The 27,512-nt window shown below is 40.5% G+C and overlaps 1 non-coding gene and 1 pseudogene across 1 annotated transcript; both read left to right on the top strand.

Moving 5' to 3' along the window:
• The window catches only part of LOC101599202, a 58,538-nt pseudogene that overhangs the window by 13,648 nt on the left and 17,378 nt on the right, over positions 1 to 27,512 (top strand).
• LOC123462443 lies at positions 14,964 to 15,070 on the top strand. Its single transcript, XR_006638265.1, has one exon. It is a non-coding gene; the product is annotated as a U6 spliceosomal RNA (small nuclear RNA).

Below are 27,512 nucleotides of genomic sequence, written 5' to 3' on the forward strand. Positions count from 1 at the left end.
GAAGATTTGTCACTGGTTTGAGTTGCTGGACTTGAGCTACAGAGTTTGATGTTTGCCCTGGTTGTTTTAAATCTTGTATTGGTTGAATGTTTCTTTGCTATGCCCAATGCCATCTATTGCAGTGTGAATATTTATTCTGTGCCATTCTGGGTTTTTTGAGGTTATATTTTGGTATTATGGCTCAGTTAAAAGATCTTGAACTATGGGGATGTATGAACATCATTGAGATTGATAAAAACTATGGGGACTTTTAAAGTAAGACTGAAAGCATTGTATTTTACATCATGTATGGATATCAGTTTATGGGGGCCAGGGGCGGAATGTGGTGGTTTGATTCAGGTGTCCCCCATAAACTTAGGTGTTCTGAATGCTAGGTTCCCAGCTGATGGAGATTTGGGAATTAATGCCTCCTGGAGGGAGTGTATCATTGGGGGCGGGCTTATGGGCTTTATAGCCAGTTTCCCCTTGCCAGTGTTTGGCACACCCTCCTGTTGCTGTGGTCCATCTTCTGTTGGCCAGGGGGTGATGTCCACCCTCTGCTCATGCCATCGTTTTCCCCTGCCATCGTGGAGCTTCCCCTCGAGCCTGTAAGCCAAATAAACCTCTTTTTCCCAGAAGCTGCTCTTGGTTGGGTGATTTCTACCAGCAATGCGACCCAGACTGCAACAGTATATAAAGCTATCTCCTGGATTCCACTCTTACAAATTTTTGTTATGGCCACCTGTCATGGAATTTAAGTCAAACACTTTACAATGCATCAGAATTTTAGTTTCTAAAAAAAATTAAAAATTAAAAAATTAAAAAATTTTTAAAAAGAATTTTAGTTTCTAATTTTAGAACTGAGTAGGTTCAGTTTTCACAGAAAGTTTATTGCTATTTTATAGTAGTTAAATGTAGATCACCAGAGCCAATGCTTCTAAAGCTCCAACCTCACCACAGTAATGAATGAATTTAAGCATGCCATTAAGAAAAAAATGATGTTGTTAACTTTTTCATTCATTAAAATCATTCATTCATTAATACTTAACTAATGCTTCTCAGACCACATCAGCTTGGAAGTAAAAGTAGGTCATAATAACTGTCAAGAATAATATAAAAATACTCTCCATCTTCAGTCTGTCTGCTTAGCAAAAAGGAGCAGCCCTAGTTTCCTCAAATTTTATTTCAGGTTATCTCAGTGCTATTTTATCAATGAAATCTATTGTTCACCCAACTCATCATTGGTATCATTCCTCTTTCTCCAAATAATGTAAGTTAGACATGAGCACTTTCTCTTATTTTTTTCTCAATTTGTTTAATAGCTCTCAGATATTATTATAATACTGTCATTTTTGACTTGATCTACAATCATGTAGGAGACAAACCTCTGGGAATGTCTGTGAGAGAGTTTCTAGACTGGGTTAATTCGAATGGAAAATCTCACCCCAAATTTGGGCAGCACTATTCAATGAACTGGGGACCCAAACTGAATAGAAAGGAAAAAGCAATGTGTGAGTACTAGCATGTATTTCTCTCTGCTTCCTGACTGTGGATGTGATGTAACTTGATGCCTTCCCTCCCATGATGGAGTTTACACTCAAACTGTGAACCACAATAAACCCGTTCTTCTTTAAGTTGCTCTTATCAGGCATTTTTTTCAAAACTGTAAGATAAATACAATACAAGCTCCTCCCTTTTAGGCAGTGGTTCTCAAAAAAGAAAGAAATGAAGAAAGAGAGAGAGAGAGAGGAGAGAGAGAGAGAAAAGAAAAGGAAAGAAAGAAGACAGAAAGAAATGAAAGAAAGAAAGGAAGGAAGAAAGAAAGGGAGGGAGGAAAAAGGAAGGAAGAAAGGAAAGAGGAAAAGGTGCAAAGATGTGTTTTCCTCCCTCGGGATGTAGCAACACATTTCCTGTGACTGAGAGGGAGGGGTTCCTGACCTCTGGTAGAGACTCAGGACTGCTGATACACATCCTACAATGCACAGGAAACCACCAACAGTGAGTACTCAGATGCAAACTCTCAATAGAGCTGCAGTTACAAACATGAGTCCCAGAGAGCTGGGTAAAAGAAGATGTTCTCTCCTCAAAAATGACCAGTCCCCATCATAAGAGGAGGGAAAGATCACGACATCAAAATAAAAGGGAGACTTATTGAGATGGGGAGGGTATATGATGGAGAATGGAATTTCAAAGGGGAGAAGAGGGGGAGGGAGGGTATTACCATGGGATATTTTTTATAATCATGGATAATGTGGGCTGGAGAGATGGCTTAGCAGTTAAGTGCTTGCCTATGAAGCCTAAGGACCCCGGTTCAAGGCTCACTTCCCCAGGACCCACATTAGCCAGATGCACAAGGGGGTGCATGTGTCTGGAGTTTGTTTTCAAAGGCTGGAAGCCCTGGTGCACCCATTCTCTCTCTCATTCTCTGCCCCCCTCCCTCTTTCTCTCTCTCTCTCATGGTGACTGGGCTCACTGACCTTTTCCTGCGCCTACTGGGCACTGGCACATACTGGGGAAATATCTAAACATGCCATTAGTCATATACTTCAATGTTTTGTCACTCTTGGGCCGCCTGATCAAATTAAAACAGATAATGGCCTATGCTTCCTAAGCAAGGCCTTTGTAGATTTTCTCCAGGCCTAGAAAATCTCACATTCCACAGACATCCCATACAATCCCAAGGGCCAGGCTATCATTAAAAGATATAATCAGACTCTCAAGTCTCAATTACAAAAACAAAAGGGGGAATCCTTACCCCCACATGACCAACTAAAAAAAAGGCATTATTTACCCTAAATATTCTAAAATTTTCTAACAATTTATAATGTGTGATAGTTACAAATCTATTGGGAGCCAGGGGCAAAATGTGGTAATTTAAATAAATGGCCCCCAATATATTCAATTGTTTATCTTAAGGTGTGATGGTGGGTTTCCGACTTCAATCTAAAGATATACAAAGTGTGCCTACCAGGAGTTCCTGAAGTGTGCTGTGACATTTGGCTTTCGGCTTATACTTTTAATGTCTAACTATCCTTCATACAGCTTTAAAGTAGCTCCTGAGAAAGTTCAAACTGTACCTCCCTTTAAGATCTTGGGCTCAATCTTTACCCTAGATACAGCTTCACCTGTTAGACGCTCTGTATGATGTGGCTACATATTTGCGTGAAGAGATACTAGGGTTAAAAGTTAAAACTCAGTTGGAGTGCCATGTAGATTTTCAATGGATTTGTGTTACTTCTAAAAAATATAATAACAGTCAACAGCGTTGGGAAAATGCATTATAATATTTCCTTGGATCTAATTCAATTACATTCAGAGATTTTTTCTTTGCAAAATAATCATCTTACTTTTGATGCAGCTAAAGTTGCTGATGACTTAATATCTGCTTTTAAGTCTGCCTTGCCTGGATGGAATTCTCTCACTTCTTGGATAGGAAGCTTTACTGCTATAGGTGTTTGTCTTTTGCTCATTCTGTGTCTGCTACCCATACTTATTAAATGCCTTTTAAGATCCTTTATGGATATCCTTACAGAAGTACAGGGAATACAGGTATGGACCCGATGCCGTCTTCCTGAGACATTATCTTAAAGTGCCTGCAGAGGCTGGTAGTCAAAGACAGGTAAAATTCTCTCAAGTTAGGTCAACCTAAGACAGACACAGTCTTTCTACACCGAGGTCCAGAAGGGCCCGGTTCATAAAAAATAATAACATTCACAGCTTTGTTAGCTAGAAGTCCCCCGTGGGTCTCAATGGGGTGATATCAAAATTCCAGTAGGACAAGCTCTTTCATGGGGCTAGGAAAGAAGACTTCCCATCTCTGCTGACTTTCACAGTTGTCTACATTGTTTGATGTGGGGCTCCTTCACGGTCAGGTAGGTAGTGCCAAGGGAAGGACTAGGCCTGCCGGTTCCTCCCTAGGGGTTGAGAAGGTTGATGAGCGTCAGATGACTCAGAAACCTCTCCTGGCCACTGGAGAAAAACCACACTGAGTCGGGAGTTTTTCTGATGCATGAACTCACAGAAAAATCTCGCTTTATTACTCTGAGCAATTGTCTATATCATGTTGGGGATGAAGGCGGGTATTTTTGGATGGGGGAAGAGGTAAGGGCCAATAGTAAACTGTAACTGTTGAAATGGTAATTACAATTGCCACGCAGAGGTGGCAGGCCAGAAGCCTTTAGGTGTCTTGCTGAGTCCTAGCTGGCCAGAGACAGGTCACCAAACTTTAGCTAGGCTCAGGAAGTTCCACTAGGCCTCATGCCTGGGCCTTTCAGAGCCCAACAGTTTTACTCATGGACATTTCCTGTATCTTCACAGCTGGGAACACTGGGCCACCTCTTCTCACACTGATGTTTCTCTTCTCTCCATTCTTCCTTTCATCCTCTTGAAGGGCACATGATTATATTTAGCCTGCTTGGATAATCCAGGACTCTCTTTCTTTCTTCCTCCCTTCATCCATCTCTCACCCATCCTCAGCCTCCTGCATTCTAGGCAAGGACTGCGCCCCTGATCTTTACCCACAGCCTACCTCTCTGTTTTAAAGTCATCTGAACAGAAACTCAAGTCCATCTGCAACCTTATTCCCCCTTTGTTAGACAATGACATCTGTCTGATGCACCCTTACCATGGTGGAAGGGTTGGTGTCCATCCTGCTTTGTGTGATGAGAGTCCTAGTTACTGATATGATCCATGTTCCAAGAGAAGTAATCCATTCTAATCTCTCTTAGAACCACCTACTTGTGTCAGAATTTTTCTTTATTTATGAACCATTAACTCTTGTATGATTAAAATATTTGTGTGGTCATTTAAATATAAAATATCACCCCTAGCCTCATGTGTTTAGATGCTTAATCCCTCCCAGGTGGCACTGTTTGGGAACATTGTGGAGCCTCTGGGGGATAGTGCTTGGAGTTGTATAGTCCAGCCACACTTACTACACACATATCATTTGCTCTACTTCCTCCATGCTGATGTGAAGATGTGATGACCAGATATCTGCTTCTGCCATGTTTTCTCATCATGATGAAACTTCACCTTGAAACTGCTTGCTGGAAGTTAACCCTTTCCTTCCATAAGCTGCTTCTGTCAGAAGTTTTGTCCCAGCAATGATAAGGTAACTGCTATAAAATGTTTCCCCTTGGAAACAAAGTTTACAGAGTCCTGCTACTGCACTACTTAGACAATGATGTGCTAGAAGCAGTTTGTACCACCTATTAAATTTACTGGCAAATGTTCAGAAATGTGTCAATATCAGGTTGATTTCAGTCATGGTAAGACTTGAGCACTATAAAAATGAGCAAACATACCAGAGTAGCATTCCCCCTTGAGGTATTAAACATTTGTCAGCATAGCACTGGGTATGTAATAGTTTAAAGTGAGCATTTGTGATCAAACTGGGGCCCATATTACATGTCAAAGATAACAACTGGGCCAGGCGTGGTGGCACACACCTTTAATCCCCACACTTGGGAGGCAGAGGTAGGAGGATTGTCATCAGGTCAAGGCCACCCTGAGACTACAAAGTGCATCCCAGATCAGCCTGGGCTATAGCAAGACCCTATCTTGAAAAACAAACAAACAAACAAAAAAGATAATGACTGGCTCTGCCAGACAAATGCCAAGGCCATATATATCATCCTTTTGGCTATGTAGTTTCTGCTCTGCAATAGAATGTACATAATTTAGTTTATTAGTACACTGAACCACTTAGCTGGAATAGAGCCAGGTAATATGACATATGATGTCTCTAAACTCTGTGGACACTCTAGAAAGGCCAGACTTGAATACAGATAGCCATGCTTGATTAGGGATCAAGATCTTCAAACATGGTCCAGTAAGTGGAGAATTTTTAAAATAAGATAGGAATCACATACTGAAATCATATTGCATCCACATTTATTCAATCAACAAAAAATTGTGACTTTATACTAGGAATATGGAAAACTACAATTAAAAATGATAGCTATGTTTACTTACAAACCATTTTTGTAGGAAGTGTGTACGCAGGTGGAAGGAAAAGGAGAAATCAGACAAGAGGCCATAGTACATTGCAGAGGAACTGGTTCATGAGAGTACTTAATACATTGACCTTACTGAGTTGATCAGACAGGGTGTTCTGGAAACAATGACATATAACCCAAGTCCAAAATGTATTAATATTAATATATTTCATTCTTAAGCAATAATTAAACCCTTAGACATATTCTATTTCATTTATTTTGTCTGATATTTGTGAGGTAGGCATTATTATTATCCCCATTTTACAGAAGAGGAGATGGAAATACAGCAATGTTAGCTAGTTCAAAGTCTCACTGTGAAGGGTCTCACATTGAGGGAGTAGGAGTTAGACATCTTCAAGAGGCATGGAGAGAAACATGTTGCAGAAAACAGTCTAGGAAAAGTCATGTGGGGCTGTAGGAGAGAGGAAGCTTTACTTGACTGCAGCCACTGAGAAAGCACAGACTAGGAAGTGAAAGACTAAGTAACCAGGGATCATTTGTCTGGTTATTATTTGAGGTGATAATCAAGTTAGTCTGTTTGTAAAGACATGGCAGCATCACTGTGGAAGCAAGAGAGAAGGGAAACAGCCAGGGAGGATAACTATGTGATGTAGAGAGATGGGAGTCCTTGGCTGGGGATGGTCTATGGAATTAAGAGGAGATAATAAGAATTTATTAGTACCTAAGTTTCTGATGTGGACACTAGATGGGATGATTATGACCATCACTGAGCTGGGAAGCACAGTATTGTACGGGGAGATAACTTTGAGTTAGAATCCTCCATCTGAAAGCCCTGCAGCTACCTGGAAAGTGTTATCAAGAAAGCACTAGTTTGAGAGTTTTGACATCAGGGAGCTTCAGTGACAGAATCACCAAGATGAATATGGAAATTTAAGCCAGCAAAAGGATGAGATTACCTAAGGAAATAATGCAACATAAGGAGAACCAAGAGCCTAGAGCAAGGCACCAAGCAAACCCATATTAATTAATTAATGCATTGCATGTATGATGTATGTGTGTATGTGCATATGAGTACACATGTGGGGTGCACATCTGTGTGGGGGTGCAGGTGCATGTATGTGTGTGTGTTTGTGAATACACAAATACAACTGTATGTGAGCATGTGGACAGAGGACAACATGAGATGTATCATCACTCATGTGCCACCCAGGTTTTATGGGGGACAGGGTTTCTTTCACTGTACCCAGAGATCACTGATTCCTCTAGATTAGCTAACCAGCAAGTCCCAAGGATTCCTTGTTTCTGCCACCCCAATGCTGTGACTATAAGCATAGGCCACTATGGTCTGAAATTTATATGAGCATTGGGTTGTCTCAATGAAGGTCCTTATGCCTGCATAGCAAGCATCTTCTCTGCACCAAAGCCAGTTTTTAAAATTCAAAGGGATAAGTATGAGAAAGAGATGGTAAATTATCTATGAAAAGAAATTTTCAAAATGGAAGACCTGACCAATAGTGCTAAATAATGTTGAGACAGCATAAACAAGCTACTGAATTAACCAGCCAGGCAAGATATGCACACCAGTGAAATAGTGGCACATAAGTTATGGGGGTAATCAACTGTCTTCTGATTGGATATGAGGCCTTCCCAGTGGAAGGGAATTCATGCCTAGTATTGAGAACCAAGTCAAAAGCCTATGTTTTGGAGGTCATAGACAATAGAAGAAAGCTACCACTATTCTCTGGCCAAATGAAGATGTTATGCCCATAAAATAGTCTTCTAATTTTATCCCCTTTGATCAATGATCCTCTCACTTTTGGTTAGAGAACTTTCCTTTTACAGATGGCAGCAAATATGGAGGAGACCAAGGCCCATCAGAATGACAAGAAGAGAAAGCTTAGTGAATAGCATGAGACAAGTCATCTCTATCAGAGTCTCTGTGGCCCAGGAAACATTACAGAGGGGGTAGAAGATTAAATATGAGTGCTACTCTCACTGCTAGTCTGGGAACCTCCTTCAAGGAGATGATGGAAGGCACTGAGGAGAATCAAAATTCATCAAAGCAGAAAATAAGAGGCTGTTGAGAGCCCAACACTAAAATAGTCTTCTAACACCACTCAGGGAATGAACACTGGGGAAGAGAGAGTGGAAAGAATGTAAGAACCACAGAGTATGGAGGTGTACTGTAAGGCATTGTCTTCCCCATGGGAACTGACTAACTGGTGAAACTATGACCCCATAGTGATTACTAATACCCCAGTGAAAAGGACCTTCAAGGAAATGGGAGTGGGGTAGAGGGGCATAAGGGTATAACCCAGTGGTAATATAACCAAGTTTTAATTTGTTCATATATTAAAGTTCACGATAAAATATAAATTAAAATACTGTTGTATGGTCAAATAAGACAAGAACAATAACAACAAAAAGTGTGCATTAGATTTTTCCATTATGGCTGTGAGATGTAAGGCAGCTCATGTATTGAAGAGATAGAAACCAATACCTGCTTGTCATTGTTGAGGAGTGAATGAGAAAAATAGAAATAGAGATGAGAAAGGGTTCTTTCAAGAAATATTTCCTTCATAGAAATGATACAAAGCAGAAAGTAGGGGAGAGAGAACTGGGGTTCATTGTTTTTAAACTTGAGGAACCTTGGCTACACTTGAATTCCAATGGGGAAAAGACTGTGGATGAAGAGAGTTCAAAGAATAGACAATTGTTTGAGAATAACTATGACAAAAGAGAGGACAAGAGCAAACTGGAGAGAAGTTGGAAGTGCTTGGGCTGACTCTAGGCTCCCAAGGAAGTGAAAGGCTTGGGCTGCAGGACTCCTGGGTGGTTTCATGTGCACAGAATTATTTCTTCACAAAGGGAAAAAGAGATACCCTATGAAAAAGATGAGGACTGCAATTTGGGGTGATTATCTGTGGAGAGATGTTGAGGTTTGAATGGCAATTACATTAGTTTTCTAGAGGTTTAGACTTCTTGGACCTGGTCTGCTTTCAAGCTGCCTGCACTGCATGAAAAGTATCTGGCAATATCCTTTGATATGGATATATGGTGGAACAGTTCTCTCATTTCAAATACATAAAGGGACATTATTAACATAATATAAATTGCCTTCTACTCCCTCTTTTTCAAACAGAAGATCACCAGGAATAATAAAAGATAAGGCTGATCATTTACACACACACACACACACACACACACACACACACACACACACACCCTCGCTCATAAAGACAACATTTTGTGTTTAGTTGAGTTGGAAAAAAGAGAACACAGTTAAAATTTTTTATCTTAGCACTGAAATAAAAACTTTCAAACTAAGAGAAAACCTGGTGCCAGATAGGGCTAATTTTTCACTAACACATAACATTGTTGGAAATGACAGTAACCATTGGTGTCAGTGCACAGGATGTAGAAACAAGAGAGATATAAGAAGGCTTTGACTCCTTGGTCATTGTGAGGGAGTTTGGTGCTTTTACTGCCCTTTTCCCAGCTGAGCTGAAAATGATAGAAGCTAGACAATGTCATCCTTCAAGGAGCAGGTTCTCCATCACTCATTTCTTCATAGTTGGAAAGGATTTGTTATAGAAGTTTAAGGTAGAGGCCCCATAACTATGTGCTGAGGCTTAAAGAGATGGAGGGCTACTCAGGTCTCTAAAGCTGAGGACTTTACAAAGCCTAGCAGAACACCAAGGACACCACTATCCAGAGCTGAAGTAAAATGAGTCATGGAAGGGGTCTCAAAGAATCACAAATGGTATAAGAAGAAGCCATTATGAGACTAGCAGTGAGGGCCAGGGGTTTGGGACTGTGGCTCATGATAGTAGGAAGCAGTGGCTCCTGTGAGTGATGGTAGCCCGAGTGCAGCAAAGTAGGGCTCCTCATTGCTATTACTTACTTCTAGAAGTGAGGTATAAAAGAAGAGAAGATGATGCTAACAGGCTTAACATGACACCAAATTACTTATATGAGGATTGTGCATGAGACATGAACCTTGGTAATACACAAATTGGCTCTCCTAACATTTGGTCAAGTGGTCCCAAACCTCATGCAGGATCTTCAGTAGTAAAAATGAGCACCAGGCTCAGAATTAATCTAACCTGGAGCATCCTGTGTTGTCTCCTGATATTTTTGTTTTGCCCTCAAATCTAAGTGTGTAAGATCACATGATCAGCTGAAAAAAAGCATCCAATCTGAAGCACATCCATTTGTGTCAGGACTCATTAGTGATGGAGACCTGCTTCTATAACCCCTCTCCTTTAATCTTATAACAGTGTGGCAGTAATAATGGGGTCTAGACCTTGAAGCTCCAGTGCCTGGGAGGAGCTTGGACTTCCTCTGTAACTCTGTAATAGAAACAGGTGCATCATGGTGGGAAATTTCCAGTTTACTTTTGGGAAAGAAGCTAGAATGACTAATGTTTGCCTCCCCTAGAAGAACAGGGTCTCTCCACACCTGTGTGCAGGGTGGCAGCCAAGATTTCATGGCAGAGAAGGTCCAGGCCTGGATCCCACTTTGAAGGCTTCATGACATTTGCCAAAAGAATATGGCTTAGTGACTTCTGGTTAAGATGGCAGCTTAGGACCCACACCAAAGCAGCCTAGGGGAGCCAAAGAATACCCAGCAAAATACACACTTTTACTAAAAAGTGAGGTGTATAAGAAATTAAAATGGCAGCAGAACAGTAGGAGAGATCCAGGGCATCCAGAGCCCACACAGGCAGGCCTAAGTGGCTCCAGCAGTGGTGGCCCTGGCTCTGGCTCTGATTCCGGCTGTGGCAGCTTTGGCTCTGGCAGCAGCTACTCCAGCAGCAGCAGCTCCAGCAGTGGCGGTGCCAGGTCTGTGGGGCTACAACTGCCAAGCTCAGCTTGCCCCACAGGAAAAGCCAGTGCCCAGCTCCAGAACACAGAACAGCAGTCCAGCGATCCAGCCAGCCTACTTGAACACACAGGACACCAAAGAGGGACGCATAACTGAGACCAAAATCATCCAAAAAGGTAACTGGGATTGTATCAGGGAAGGGTCTCACTTGGTCACAAGCTGACTTGGAACCCTCAACAGACCAGAAATCTAAACCTCTTTGTTGATAGAAGACTTGGTTGTTATAATACCTACTCTTGCATAAATACTCAGTGCTGTCTTTCATTGAATGTGTACATTGTTTAGTTATATTTTAGAATCTATCAGTATTTTGTTCCACTCTGCCTACTTGAATACTCCCATATCAGGTAAACCCAATCTCTAGGAACACATTTGTAGACACTCTGAGAGTCTTAAGAGCCACACCTAACACCTTAAGCTCCTACCCTGAAGATATATAACATCAGATCAATTGATACAGCTAGGAATACCCAGCTACCTAGAAAATTCAAGCATTTACTTAATTCAATATGCAAAAATATAAACATTATAACACAAGAAACACTAAAAAGCAAGACAATATAAATCCACCAAAAATTATTAATGCATCAGAAATGACCTCCAGTGAGAATGAGTTAGAGGAAATGCCTGAGAAAGATTTCAAAAGAATGATTGTAAATATGTTCAAAGAAGTCAAAGAAGAAATCAAAGGAATGAAAGAGGAAATCAGAGGAATCAAAGAAGACAAAGGACACAAATGTAATGAAATAAAGAAGTCAATTCAAGACATAAATAAGGAAATAGAAATAATAAAGAAAAACCAGTCAGAATTACTAGCACTAAAGAACACAGTTAATGAAATAGAAAACTCTGTAGAAAATCTCACCAGTAGAATGGATGAAGGAGAGGACAGAATATCAAAGCTAGAAGACCAGGTGGCAGATCAAATCTAGTCCAACAAAGAAAAAGACAAGCTAATAGGAAAGTATGAATGGGAATTTCAAGATATTTGGGACACTATGAAAAGATCAAACAAGAATTCAGGGCATAGTAGAAGGAGAATAATTTCACTCCAAAGGCATAGTAGGTGTCGTCAAAAAAATCATAGAAGAAAACTTCCCCCAAATTGGGAAAGAGGTGCCAATGCAGATACAGGAAGCCTTTAGAACCCCAGCCAGACAAAACCTGGAAACATTATCGCCATATTATAATCAAACTACCAAACACAAAATACAAAGAAAAAATATTGAAAGCATTTAGAGGGAAAAATCAAGCTGGGCATGGTGGCGCACACCTTTAATCCCAGCACTCAGGAGGCAGAGGTAGGAGGATCGCCATGAGTTCAAGGCCACCCTGAGACTACAGAGTTAATTCCAGGTTATCCTGGACCAGAGTAAGACCCTACCTCGAAAAACAAAACAAAACAAAACAAAAAAAATCAAGTTACCTACAAAGGCAAACCCATCAGGATTACGGCAGATTACTCAATACAAACTTTAAAAGCCAGAAGGGCATGGAGTGATGTATTCCAAGTTGAAAGATAACAAGTGTCAACCATGGTTAATTTATCCTACAAAGCTATCCATTCACATATATGGAGAAATAAGGACATTCTACAACAAAAGCAAGCTAAAGGAGTATTTGAAGACAAAACCAGTTCTACAGAAAATACTTGAAGGAATCCTCCATGCCAAACAGAAGGAAAAGCACACATATAAAGAACCTTGAAAAAACAAGCAATACTCAAATACTAGTTAACACAAGAGAGCAAAGGTAGAACTTGAAGTACAAAAAAATGGCAAACATAAATACACACTTTCCAATAATATCTCTTAATATCAACGTCCTCAATGCCCCAAAAGGCATAGGTTTGCAGACTGGGTTAAAAAGCAGGATCCTACAATTTGTTGTCTCCAAGAAACTCACCTTTCTACAAAGGATGGACATTATCTTAGGGTAAAAGGTTGGAAAACGCTGTTTCAAGCAAATGGGCCTAGAAAACAAGCAGGGGTTGCTATCCTAATATCTGACAAGGTAGACTTCAGTCCAACATTAGTGAAGAAAGATAAGGAAGGTCACTTTATATTGATTAAGGGCACACTCCAACAGGAGAACATTACAATCCTAAACATATATGCACCTAACATTGGGGCTCCCAAATTCATCAAACAAACACTATTAGAACTAAGGTCACAGATAACACCAAACACAGTGGTAGTGGGGGACTTCAACACCCCACTTTAACCAATTGACAGCTCATCCCAGGAAAAAATAAACAGAGAGGAATCTGGACTAAATGAGACCATAGAAGGAATGGACTTAACCGATATATACAGGACATTTCATCCAAATGCTTCAGAATATACATTCTTTTCAGCAGCACATGGAACATTCTCTAAAATAGACCATATATTAGGACACAAAGCAAATCTTAATAAAAGAATATGGCTTAGTAAATGTTGATCAGGTTACATTAGTCATTTCACTACTGGGGTGGGAACTAACAATGAGATTTAAATAAGTTCACATTCTTTGCCTTAGGTAAGGAGCAGAGTAAGACCATTCTTCCCAATTATGGAGACAAAAAAGAAGAAGAAGGAGAAAGAGAAGGAGAAGGAGCAGGAGCAGGAGCAGAAGCAGCAGAAGAATAATAATAAGAAGAAGTAGGACCTGGTTTCAACTAGGAAGCAATTTACTTAGAGGAAATTTCCTTAATTATAAGAATGTGCTATCGGTTGAATTTTGCCACCTCCCAATCATATGAAATCCTAACCCTTTACTACACCAGAATGGGGCTTCATCGGAAATAGAATCATTCTAGATGTAATTAATTCAGATGATGTCATCATGGAGAAGGATGTGCTCCTGAAACAACTAGTATTATATAAAAGGAGAAATTTGGACATAGTCATGCACACAGGAAAGAGAATACCAAATGCCAAGTGAACATGAATGCACACATTGGGTGCTCCTTTAAGCTAAGAAACCCCAATGATTACCTGTACAAGTGTGCAAGACGCATCTTACACAGACTGAATCTTTGTGCCTGCCCCACAACCACTTCTAACCTCCAAGGTGATGGCATCTGATGGCATGGTAGGATATTTTAGAGGTCATTAAATAATGAGGATGGAGTCTTTGTGCATGTGATCAGTGCATTCATGAAAAGAATCCCAGAGAGCTCCCTTACTCTCCATCATGTAAGGATACAGTGAGATGGTGCTGTAATAGAAGGTATCAACAAAACCAGACCATGCAGGCACTCTGATCTTGAATTTAGGCCTCCAGAATTGAGAAATTAATTTCTATAATATATAATCTAAGTCTGTGGCATCTTTAAATGGAAATCCAACCTGACTATAAGAGGGTCGGAACAGTTTCTCTCTCACAGTCCTCATAAGAAAGCAACCATGGGCTGGAGAGATATCTTAGTGGTTAAGCGCTTGTCTGTGAAGCCTAAGGACCCTGGCTCAAGGCTCTATTCCCCAGGACCCAAGTTAGCCAGATGCACAAGGTGACACATGCATCTGGAGACCATTTGCAGTGGCTGGAGGTCTTGGCGCACCCATTTTCTCTCTCTCTCTCTTTCTCTCTCTCTCCCTCTTTCTCTCTCTGTCACTCTTTAATAAATAATAAAAATAAACAAAAAAAATTTAAGAAAGCAACCATGTTGGCACCTTTTCCTCTTATCCACTCTCCTCACCCCAGAACTGTGAGGCAATAAAGCTACTGTTGCTAAAGTCACCCAGTTTGTAGGATTTAGTTATAACAGCCCCAGAAAACTAGCAGATTGTCAAAGTTGTAGCTTGAGAAAGATATTGAAAATATGGTTGTGTCTTACTGTGATATTTATACAATTAACCAAAGTCGTTCACAATACACATTCCCATGGAATTAATTATTGATTTTGGATAAATAATTCTAGTAAATAGTGCTATCAAAAAGAATGTCAGAGTCACATGTTGGGTCATGATATGCAGAGACATTTATCGTACCAATAACTGTGGGCTAACTCCACAATGCACGACCCATTTACATCAACAAGGAGGGTCCAATGGGAGGGGGTAGATCATGAATGAGCCTAAACAATGGTACCAAACTGCCTGTATTTGCTGAAAAGAAAACTAATAAATTAAATTTTAAAAAATAAAGCCAGCTGTGCTCACTTTGGCAGCACATGTCCTAAAATTGGAATGATACAGAGAAGATTAGCATGGTCCCTGCCCAAGGGTGACATGCAAATTTGTGAAGTGATCCATATTTTTTTAAATTTTTTTTGTTTATTTTTATTTATTTATTTGAGAGTGACAGAGAGAGAGAAAGAGACAGAGAGTGAGCTTGAGAATGGGTGTGCCAGAGATTCCAGCCACTGCAAGCAAACTCCAGATGCGTGCACCCCTTGTGTATCTGGCTAATGTGGGTCCTGGGGAACTGAGCCTCAAACCAGGGTCCTTAGGCTTCACAGGCAAGCGCTTAACCACTAAGCCATCTCTCCAGCCCATGTTCCATATTTTTAAGAGAGACTGATTGAGAGGAGGAGGTGATATGATAGAGAATGAGTTTCAAAAGGGAAAGCGGGGGGGGGGGGAGACATTACCATGGGATATTGTTTATAATCATGGAAGTTGTTAATAAAAAAATTAAAATAGCTGACAGAAAGCTAGAAGAAACCATTCTTTATGTAGTTAAATGGGAGAAAGAGATATCACCAGTGAAGGTACTTAACAGCAGTCACTACAAGCCTTATAATTGTCCAGCCAGGCCAAATGAGCCAACAGGTGCAATAGTGGCATGTCTGTCATGGTGGAAACCAACTGCCCTGCAGTTGGACTGGAGGCCCACTCCATGGGAGGGAATACATCCCTGATACTGAAAACTTAAAACAGGGGTAGTCATGAGCCCTAAGGGTGTAACATCTGCTGATGTCTGGGCAAATGTATATACTATGCTCATCAAACTGCCCAGTAAGCACTTCTCTTAATATTTATACCATTATATTAACACTATTCTCAATTTGGGTAGAGAATCTTCTCTTTTCAGATGGCAGTGACCAAGGGATGACTCAGAAGGTATCATAGTGCTGGAAAGAAGTGACTAGAGTACACCTTCCAAGGCTCAGGGTCTAATGTGGAAGAGGTGGCAGAAAGAATGTAAGAGCCAAAAGAAGGGTAGGACTCCTTACAACATGCTTCCTCCAGACATAAAATGGCCTGGATATCCATGACCTCATAGTGCCTGATAATACCTACACAAGACCATCATAAAAGGAGGAAAAGGATCATGACATCAAAATAAAAGAGAGACTGATTGAGATGGGGAGGGATATGATGGAGAATCGAATTTCAAAGGAGAAAGTGGGGGGAGAGAGGGTATTACCATGGGATATTTTTTATAATCATGGAAAATGTTAATAAAAATTGAGAGAAAAGGACAATAAAATGAGAAAAAAATTAAAATAAAGTCAGCAATTATTTACCTTGGACAGCACCCCTTGAATCTCCTCTAGTTGTGATTCTTTGACTTTATCAACAAACTGAGTGCCAAATGTATTTGCCTCATAGTAATCCAGATTAAAATCACATTTCTATTACTGCTGAGGATTTTCCTAAAAGACTTAAGGGATTACATGTGGAAATACAGCAAAAATTGAAGAGGAAATTGGTAATTTCCACTATGATTTGGTTGGTTTTAAAAATAAACAAAAACTATAAATATAATCAAATTATAAGCTTGCTTTTTATCCACAGTGAATAATGATTATGCACATACTGTTTGTAGTTCTCCACCAGAGTGCTTTAGATGTGTGGAGGCACGTGTTTATGGTGCAGCCCCACAGAAAGCTGGTGCAAATACAAAGAGAGCCCATACAACATGCCAAGGCTGTATGTGCTTATCTTGTTCTCTCATGAGAAGGGAGTCAGTCTTCACTCTATCCTAAGAACACATACTTGAATATTCCCCTGTTAGTGACATTTCTTAGACAGGGGATAAGGAAAGGGGGTCTACTTTTCACATTATCTTCTGTTGGAATAGTGCTCCTCTTTTTCTTTCACTTAGGTTGTTGCAAACAGGGAGATCCTAAGTATGCTGCTTCTCATATGCCATTGTTCAAAACCAGTTAAGGGAGATCATGGTGAGTGGTGCTGTGGATGGTAGAAAGAGATATTGTAGGAAGATGAGCCAGGTATAGACCTCACTCCCAGAGTGAGAGAGATGTTGTCATCATGAGTGGGTCTAGGGAAAGCAAGATCCTGTACTAAAGCTGCAATAAATAGTATTCTGGCTTATGTTCCAAACTTTCTGCATGTGTTTTGTGTCTGAAGTTCTGACACATCCCTCCCATCCTCCTGCTGTTTCTCCTTTCCACCTGTCATGTGTTTGGAAAAATGCAAAGCATGAAGTGTCTTAAATCTTTCATTTAAAATCTACAAATTGAGCCAGGCATAGTGGTGCATGCCTTTAATCCAGCACTTGGGAGGCAGAGGTAGGAGGATCGTTGTGAGTTCAAGGCCACCCTGAGGCTCCATAGTGAATTCTAGGTCAGCCTGGGCTGGAGCGAGACCCTACCTCAAAAAAAAAAAAAAAAAAAGGGAGCTGCCAAACTTTCATGAATATACAGGAACTCTCTTTTCCTTTTTTATTAGCTCTCAAGTGCTGAACCAAAAGCAATTCCCTGCAGTAGGAAAGATTAGCAGACAGGGAGTCATTACATTTGGTTCTAGTCCTGCCACTGACCCTATCCTATCCATAGGGGAGTCACTGCTGTCTCTTATGAGTGTGCCTCTGCTCATCCTGAAGCTGAGAAATGAACTGTCTTAGCTCAAGAATAACCCAGCAAGGAGAGTCAGTCCCCAGATAATGAGCTTGTCTAGTGCCAGAAGGTGCTACATGAGTGCCTGGGGGAAAATGACCAACATCTGTCCAAACAACTTGTGGTCTAAGCTACCCAGCAGCAAACAACTTGACATGATGCTCACACAAGTGCAATAGTGGTACACAGCCATGTTGGGTAACTAACTGCTCTTGATTTGGCTAATTGACATGCTCAGTGGAATGGAACCCATAGCTATAGCTGGGAAACAAGTCAGAACCATATCCAAAAACAAGCCCACTCTCCACTATCAAGCTCCTGCAAATCATGGGCTACAAGAAGGCCTACACCTATTAAATTCTCTCTAAAACAATAATGGTTTTCTCATCTATCTGGTGCTGAGTTCTCCCTCCATTGGAGAATTTGTTTGTCTTTTTCAGATGGACACAGATCTTGATGAGGCAATCAGCCTATTGCACCTCACCAGAACCTCAGCCGAAACCAAGAGTAACTAGGGAAATGAGCAAGACTGCTGCTTTCTTGGTGACCCTGGTACCAGAACAAGGGTGAAGGAGATAAGACACAGAGAACACTTACCTCCTACCAAACGAGATATCCAGAAACCCAGAGGCTCTCAAGACCTTACCACTGAAGTTGACCTAAAACAAACCCAACATGGCTTGGGGAAATTTGTGAAAGAGGGGCAGAAAGATTGTTAGAGCCACAAGTTATGACTTTATGCACAGAGACATTGCCTCTTACCCATAACTGATGGCTACCCCCACAATGCATGACCCATATTCCTCAATGAGGAGGGTCCCCTGCAGAGGGGTAAGGACAGGGAGGAAGCTAACAATGGTAACAACATGACTGTATACACACTGTGTATATAACTAATAAAAAAAAAAAGAATAACTCAGAACTGCACCTCTTTTTGCCATGCACACCTCCATGTGGTTCTGGTTAGGACGCTTAATTTTCTGTCCCTATCAAAGAGATTCACATGCCAGGCATGCCAACTACTAAATCCCCTGTGCAAAAATTTAATTCTGGAGCCAAGTGTGGTGGTGCACGCCTTTAATCCCAGTACTCGGGAGGCAGAGGTATGTGGATAGCCATGAGTTTGAGGCCACCCTGAGAATCCAGAGTGAATTTCAGGTCAGCCTGGGCTAGAGTGAGACCCTATCTCAAAAAAGCAAGCAAACAAAAAATTTAATTGTGGGGCAGAAAAAGTCATCCAGTAGTCAGCTAGATTGGAGTCCCTACATGTGCCATCATGGTCTTCCTGCTGCTGAGATCCCTGGAGCTGACCTTATCAAGAGTATGTTTGACGAGGTCTCTGAACCCTGCAAGTAAACCTTTTTCAATTTCTTTTGAAAAAAAATGTCTATTCAACTTTTTTTTTGTCATTAGCAAAAGAGCAAACTAACCCACAACAATCAGAATTACAATGGGCACAAGTGAAAAGTAGCAGGACTCCTCCAGACACAGTGGTTTGGAAAGCAGAATTGTCACTGGCACCATAAACTTAGAGAAGGAAGGAACAGAGTAGAAGTGGGACCACAGGCAGTTAAAGGGAGGGCAATATGGCAGATGCTGGAAAATTGTTCATTGAAAGATGGGCTGATCATTCTGAATGATTTCTAGCATTTATTTTTTAAAATTTTTTGTGGGAGTGTGTATATATATATGCTCATGTATGTGCATGTGTTCGTGTGTGAGTTCAGGCTTGCAACCCACTGAGTGTGCATGTGAAGGTCAGAGGACAACATTTAGGTCCCTCCTCATCAGTCCACCTGATTTGAGTCAGGATTTCTCTCAACCTGGCTCTGTTGTTCTGTTTCTGCACTTCCCGTGAATTTCCAGGAAATTCTTCTATCTCAGCCCCCGCCCCTCCCCCCAATCTCACTGTCAGAGTGCTGGGATTAGAAAAGTCTGCCAAGACTTTTAGCTTTTTATTTGGGTTCTAGGGAATATGGAACTCAGGTACTCAGCCTTGAGCATTGATTTCTGGATCCACTGAGACCTCTTCCCAGCCCCTGGGTGATTACTAAGCTCTACCAACATTTCACACAATTCCATGTGATCAACTCACTGTCACTAGTACTGTGTTTTAAGTAGAGTGGGTAGAAAAAAACGCATTGTTCTCTGTGGTTTGACATTTTTGGTTAAGGGCCTTGTAGATGAGAGAATTCATAAATGTTGGATCATGCATGAAACCAAATATCCTGATTCACTATATACATGTAAGGGTTCAGAGGTGACATTAGCTTGGTTGTAACATTCATGTAATACCTTACAAATTGCTATCACCAAAGCTCAGCCTAGTTCGAGTACTAAATGTGCACACTGAAAGTTGGATACTGCGTATGGCAGCATTTTGGTGTTGCTTTCTCAGGAATCTTCCTTAATGTTGACACAACCTGTACTTTTGTAATCTGGCCTGCTATGAAACAATAAATCCTTAATTTATCATGGCATTTCTTTTTGTTTCCTTAATGTTTTTGCTGGAGCTCAAAGACATGGCTACACTATTGGTGGCTTTTCTATTATAGAATAGGCTACACCAGTATACACAAAAACATGCCAGACATCATTCTGACTTAGAGCCAATGAATCTATTTATCGATCCATCTATCATCTATCTATTTTCTATCATCTATGTTTCCTTCAAGTTATAAATTTTAATTAGCTGATAAACAAGTAGGTTTCCATATGGATTGTTCATAATGTCAATATTTTGTGGAACACTCCCCCATAACATCCTCTTCTCTTTCCCCCTCCCCAATCTTAGTTGGGCCTTTCCACCCCCTATATTCCGTACCTCCACTACCAGATCTACTATTTCCTTCCTCCTGATCTCTCTCCAGCTCCAATTTACAAACTTATCTGAAAATTTAAAACTAGGATCCACACATGAGAGAGAACATGTGGTGTTCTGTCTTTCTTAGTCTCAGTTGCCTCCTCACTAACTATATTTTCCGGATCCCCATTTTACAATTTCATTTTTTTATAGTTGAGCAAAACTCCATTGTGAGCCAGATATGTTGCTGTATGCCTTTAATCCCAGCACTTGGGAGGCTGAGGTAGGAAGATGGTCATGAGTTCAAAGCCATCCTGAGCTACAGAGTGAATTCCAGGTCACCCTAGGCTAGAGTGAGGCCCTGCTTCAAAAACAACAAAATTCCATTGTGTATAATCACACATGTTCATTATCCTTTAATCTGTTGATGGACATCTAGGATCATTCCATTTCCTTGCTATTTGAATAGAGCATCAATAAGCCAGGTGAAGCAGGTAACTTTGAAGTAGTAATTAGGATGTATGCTCAGGGCTGGTATAGCAGGGTCATATAGCAGATCTATATTTACCTTGAGAAACCTCCACACTGATTTCCTTAATGGTTGCACCAGTGTGCACTCCACCAACAGTGAATAAGAGTTCCCCTTTTGGGGCAGGAGATATGGCTTAGAAGTTAAAGGGCTTGCCTGTGAAGCCAAAGGGACCCTAGGACACACGTAAGCCAGATACACATGGTGGCATATGTGTCTGGAGTTCATTTGCAGTTGCTAGAGGTCTTGGTGCACCCATTATCTTTCTTTATTTGCCTCTTTCTCTGTCTTTGTCTCTTTAAATAAATAAACAGATGTGTTCCCCTTTCCACACACCCTCGCCAGACACCCTCACCAGCATTGTTGTCATTTGGTTTTTTTGACAACAGCCATTCTGAGGAGGGTAAAATGGAATCTCAAAGTAGGTTTAATTTGCATTTCTCTGAGAGCTAAAGGAGTTGAACATTTTAAAAAATATTTATTGGCCTCTTGATTTCTTCTTTATTTCATGGCTCATTTTTATGGGGTCTTCTGATTTTTTTGAGAGGAGTAGGTGTCAAGGTAGGGTCTCACTCTAGCCCAGGTTGACCTGGAATTCACTATGCAGTCTCAGACTGGCTTTGAACTCACGATGATCCACCTACTTCTGCCTCCCAAGTGCTGGAATTAAAGTCATGTGCCACCATGCCCAGTGGGTCATTAGACATTTGATTGTTTAGTTTTTTGAGTTCTTTGTATAGTCTAGATTTTAGATATATAGCTGGAAGATTCTCTCTCATTCTTTAGGTTATCTCTTGATTCTGGACAGTTTCCTGAGCTATCTAGCAGCTTTTTAGTTTCATGAGATTTCTTTATTGATTATTTGCCTTATTCCCTGGGCTACGAGAGTCCTATCCAGAAAGTCCTTCCCTACACCTATGTTTTAAGGTGTTTGCCCTGCGTTTCCCTGTACTTGTTTCAGTGTTTCAAGTATTACATTGAGGTCGTTGGTTGATTTGGAGTGATTTTTGAGCACTGAAAATAGGACTTCATGTAAGTACCTAGTTTTTTCCAGTGCTAGTTGTTGAAAATGCTGTATTTTCTCCAATATGTACTTTTTGGCCTCTTTATCAAAATTCAGGTGGATGTAGTTATCTGGACCATTACCTGATTCTCTATTCTATTCCATGGACCACTTCTATTCTTGTGCCAGTTCTATGCTGTTTTTATTCATATGGATCTGTAGTGGAACTTGAAATCAGGTACACTTTTTGCTGAGGAAAGTTTTGGCTGCCAGGGTCTTTTTTTTTTTTTTTGTTCCTATGTATATATATTTTTTATTTCTGTGAAGAATGGTACTAAAATTTATACTGAAATTGCACTAAGTCTATATATTGCTTTTGGTAGCATGGCCATTTTCACAATCTCAATTCTTCCATGGCCATGGGAAGTTCATCTTCTGATGTCCTCCTCGATTTCTTTCTTCAATGGTACAAAGTGTACATTGTAGACCTCATGCACTTCCTTGGTTAGAGATTGAGGCTAATATGAATGGGACTATTTGCTTGATTTCTTTCTCAGTATTTGGTCATTGCTATATAAGAAGGCTACTGATTTTTGAGTGTTTTGTATGCTGCTACTTTGCTGGACATGATTGTCAGCTCCAGGAGTATTCTGGGAGAGTCTTTAGTGTCCCTCATACATAGAATCGTGTCATCAGCAAGTAAGGATAGTTTGACTTCTTTCTTTCTAAGACTATATTAAAAGCAGTGCATAAAGTAGACACCCTTGTTTTCTTCCAGATCTTAGTGGGAATTCTTCATGTTTTTCTTCATTTAGTGTGATGTTGGCTATAGGTTTGTTCAGATGACCTATTGATGAGAGTGGAATATTGAAGTTGTCTACTTTCATTGTGCTTGGATTTATCTCTGACATTGTACCTAGTAGAATTTATTTTATGAAATTGGGTGCACTGTGTTTGATATGTACATGTTTAAAATTATAATATCCTCTTGGCAATTTGTTCCCTTGAGCAGTATCATGTGATCTTCTTTATCTCTTCTGATTAATTTTCATTTCAAATGGAGTTTTAAAGTATTAGAATAGCCAGACTTACTTTTCTCCTGGTTCAATTTGCTTAGAATATATTTTTATACTCTTTCACCCTAAGATAATGTCCATCTTTGATGGTGTGATGATCCTTTTTTATTTTATTTTTAATTTTTTTAATTAATTTATTTTTATTGACAACTTACATGATTATAAACAAATCTCATGGTAACTCCCTCCCTCCCCCCACTTTCTTTTTTGAAAATCCACTCTCCATCATATCCCCTTCCCTTCTCAATCAGTCTCTCTTTTATTTTGATGTCATCATCTTTCCCTCCTCCTATGATCTGGAAAGGATTATGCTAAGCGATGAGCCTTTTTCAGACATCAAAATGATGGATTTTGTTTCCTGGCCCAATTTGTTAATCTGTGTTTATTTGTTTGTTTTCAAGGAAGGGTCTCACTCAAGCCCAGACTGACCTGGTCCAGGCTGTCCTTGGCTTCAAACTCACAGCCATTCTCCTTTCTCTGCCTCTCAAGTGCTAGGATTAAAGTTATGTGCCACCTTCCAAGCTCAGTCTGTCTTTTGATTGTGGAATTGAGACCATTAATATTCAGTTATTGTTGAAAGTATGAGTTAATCCTTGTCTTGTTTATGATTTTGTGTAGTTTGGTATTTTCTCAGTCTTCATTTTCTTAACACTGCTCTAGCATTGATTATTATCCATCCTCTATAGCCTCTTGAATGTGTTTAAACTTCTCTTTGATGTGAAGTACACCATCTAGTGTTCTCAGTAGGGCTGACTAAGTGCTCATAAATTTCTTTAGTTTGTTTTAATATTATGGCAAGTTTTTCTTTCTCCTCTATTATGAGAGAAAAACTACCTCATATAGCAGCTTACATCTGGGAGCTGTGGTCTTTCAATATTTCAAATATATCATTCTAAGTCCTTGTGGCATTTAGAGGGTCCATTGTAAAATTGCCTCTAATTCTGATTGGTCTGTGATGATGTGTGTCTTGATGCTTCTCTCTTGTGGTTTTCAGTAACTTTTTTATGTTCTGTGTACAGTGTTTTGGCTATACTATGATATGTGGAGTTACTTTTTCTGGTCCTGTTTATTTAGTGTTCTGTGAGAGGTTCTTGGTTCAGCATTGAAATTGAAAGTCTTCTTGTATCTAAGATGTTATTTTAAGAAGAGGGAGAGGGAGAGAGAGAAGGAAAGAGAGAAAGAAGAAAGAGAGAAAAATAAAGGGTAAAAGAGAGGGAGTGTCTACTGAGGAAGGAACAAGAGGGAAAGGGAGAAGGGAAATACAAGACAGAATGTGGTGCACCAAGGAGCAGGAAAGCAAAGATTTGGAGAGAAAGCCAGAGAGTGGCTTTTATGGGTTATGGCAAAAAGAGGAAAGAAACTGTTCTGTGGGGATAGGGGTGGCTTTGGTGATGTGCTAAGGTGTGGGTACTAGGGTAAGGTAGCATTCTCTCAGCCCAGAGATATCCTTAATTCTAATTCTCATTACAGGAGATGGTTCAAGAATCCCAGATGTTGTCTTCGCAGATGAGAAAAGGGAAAGAACTCTGAGACTTACATTCTGTATGCCTTTTGTACTTGGATGAACATATCTTTCCTTAGATTTGGGACATTTTGTTCTATATATATTTTTTTGAGGTAGAGTCTCACTCTAGCCCAGGCTGAGCTGGAGCTCACTTTGCAGTTCCAGGTTGGCCTCAAACTCACAACAATCTTCCTACCTCTGTGTTGTAGTAAGCTTCACATTGCTAACATAAAGCACTGACCAAAGCAGCTTATGAGAGGAAAAGATCTATTTTGGCTTACAGATTGGAGGGGAAGTTCCATGATGGCAGGGGAAAATGTGGCCAACATCAGTTGGACAACAGTAACAAGACAGTATGTCAAACACTGATAAGCTGAAGCTGGCTGTAAGACCAATAAGCCCATACCCAACAACACTCTGCCTCCAAGATGTTCCCATTCCCAAATTTCTACCAGCTAGAGACCTAGCATTCAGAACACATGAGCTTATGGGGGATGTCTAATTCAAACCACCACATTCAATTCTGTCATAGACAATTCCATGCTGTTGGGATGATCATCCAACCAGACACAGTTTATGGGAGGAAGAGGCTTATTTCAAGCTTACAGGTCCAGGGAAATTTCCATAAATGGCAGAAGAAACTGCTTCCATATATCCAAACAAAGAAGCAAAAAATCACCATCATTAGTAGACAGCACCAACAAACATAGCCTGAGCTCAAACCTCTCTATATACCTTTGGGCTGGAATTCAGATCCACCCCCAGTGACACCTTAGGGCTAGACTCCAAGATGTGCCCCCTAGTGACACCTCCTCCATCCAGGAAGCTGGAAATCCAAGTTATAACACCTGAGTCAATGGGGGGCATACATTCATACTACCACAGTCTGCCTCCTAAGTGCTGGAATTAAAGGTATGCACCACCACACCCAGAATTTTGTTTTATAATTTTATTGAAAATATTCCTATGCCTTTGACCTAAAGTTCATCATTGTAACATGCCAAATATCCATAATTTGGTCTTTTCATGGTGTCCCAAATATCTTTCATGTTCCATTCATGCTTTTTTTTTTAAAAAAAAAATAAATAAATAAAGTTCTCATTGGTTTTGAGTAACTGATCCAAGTCCCTACCTTGTCTTCAAGGCCTTCTACTTGATTGTCTTCTACTTGGTCCATTCTACTGGTGAACCTTTCCCTGGAACTTTCTATTTGACATATTGTATTTTTCATTTTTCTCTTCATTTCCGTTTGCATTATCTTTAAAAAAATTGTTTATTTATTTTATTTATTTATTTGAGAGCAACAGAGCGAGAAAGAGGCAGAGAGAGAGACGCAGAGAGAATGGGCATGCCAGGGCCTCCAGCCACTGCAAACGAACTCCAGATGAGTGCACCCCCTTGTGCATCTGGCTAACGTGGGTCCTGGGGAATTGAGCCTTGAATGGGGGTCCTTATGCTTCACAGGCAAGCGCTTAACCGCTAAGCCATCTCCTCCAGCCCCCGTTTGCATTATCTTTAGTATCTATATCTCCTTATCGAATTCAATTTTCATGTCCTGGTTTAACTTCAGCATCTCGTCTAGTTATTTAGGTTCCCTTTGAATTCATTCAGGATTTCACTCATTTACCGGTAAACTCTTTGAATTGTTTGTAAATATTTATAATAATTCTTTTGAGTTCTCTGGTTTTTTTTTTTTTTTTTTTTGTTTTTTGAGGCAGGGTCTCACTCTGGCTCAGGCTGACCTGGAATTCACTATGTAGTCTCAGGGTGGCCTCGAACTCATGGCGATCCTCCTACCTCTGCCTCCTGAGTGCTGGGATTAAAGGCGTGCGCCACCACGCCCGGCTTGAGTTCTCTGTTTGGAATTATTTTTCCTAAATAGCTCTCATGCAGGGGCACTATTATGTGATTGGTAATTTGTGGAGCAGACATATTGCCTTGGTTTCTCATGATACCCATCTATAGATTCTGCATTGGTCAGCTCTTTCATGCACACCTGTGGTGAGTCTTTGGAAAAGTGCTGGGTGATTTTTTGTGTGTGTCCAGTTGTCTTTTGTCCACATTTTGCTGGTAGAGTTGCCTTCATGGTGATACATAGTGCTGTTTTGTGGTTTGGGTAGGTGAGGTGATCTCAGTTCAGCCACAATTGTGCCCAGACTCATGCATGGTAGCCTGACTCCAGCAGTCATGTCCTGCCATTAGTTACTCTGGGAGCTATTGTATCCTATAAGACCCTTCCGCATTCATGACAAAATATTGACAGGCTCAATCTTATGCAGGAAGCCACATCTGTCATGAGTTCATGAGCGTGGTGGCCATGTTGTATCCAGGAGACAGCCTTATAAGGCCCCATTTCCCTCATTCTGCTCTTAAATTGTTTCCACCCTATCTTCTGTGAGGTTCACTGAGCCTATGAGAGGGTAACTTAGACATCATGATTATAGTCACTTAGAATGGCTTACGGTTATTTTTAATAGTAGTCCTATGGGCTGGAGAGATGGCTTAGCTGTTAAGGCACTTACCTGCAAAGCCTAAGGATTCATGTACAATTTTCCAGGTCCCATGCAACCCAGACACACAAAGTGATGCAAGTGTGAAAACTCTCATGCACACAAGGGGACACAGGTGTCTTCAGTTCAATTGTAGTGGCTGGAGGCCCTAACATGCCAATTCTTTCCCTCTCTCACTTTCGCTCTCTCGCATAAAAGAAAAAAGGACACACTCCTTTAATCCCCCCCCAAAAAAAATCTTTGGGTGAACTGCTGCTTGTGCAACTGCAATTGAGAGATTACAACCTTTGAGATTGGCCAGCTGGCCTGCACTGGGGCAGCAGGAAGAAAGCAGTCTCTTTTCAAGGAGCCTGAGTGCTCAAGGAGTGTCCTGTTCTTCAAAGTCTGCTTTATTCCCCCCTGTATTAACAAATTGTCACCTTACCTGGTATTGTAGAATATAAAAAATGCAGGAAAGAGAGGGTCATTGAG

This window comes from Jaculus jaculus, chromosome 7 (assembly GCF_020740685.1).
Source record: "Jaculus jaculus isolate mJacJac1 chromosome 7, mJacJac1.mat.Y.cur, whole genome shotgun sequence".
NCBI lineage: Eukaryota > Metazoa > Chordata > Mammalia > Rodentia > Dipodidae > Jaculus > Jaculus jaculus.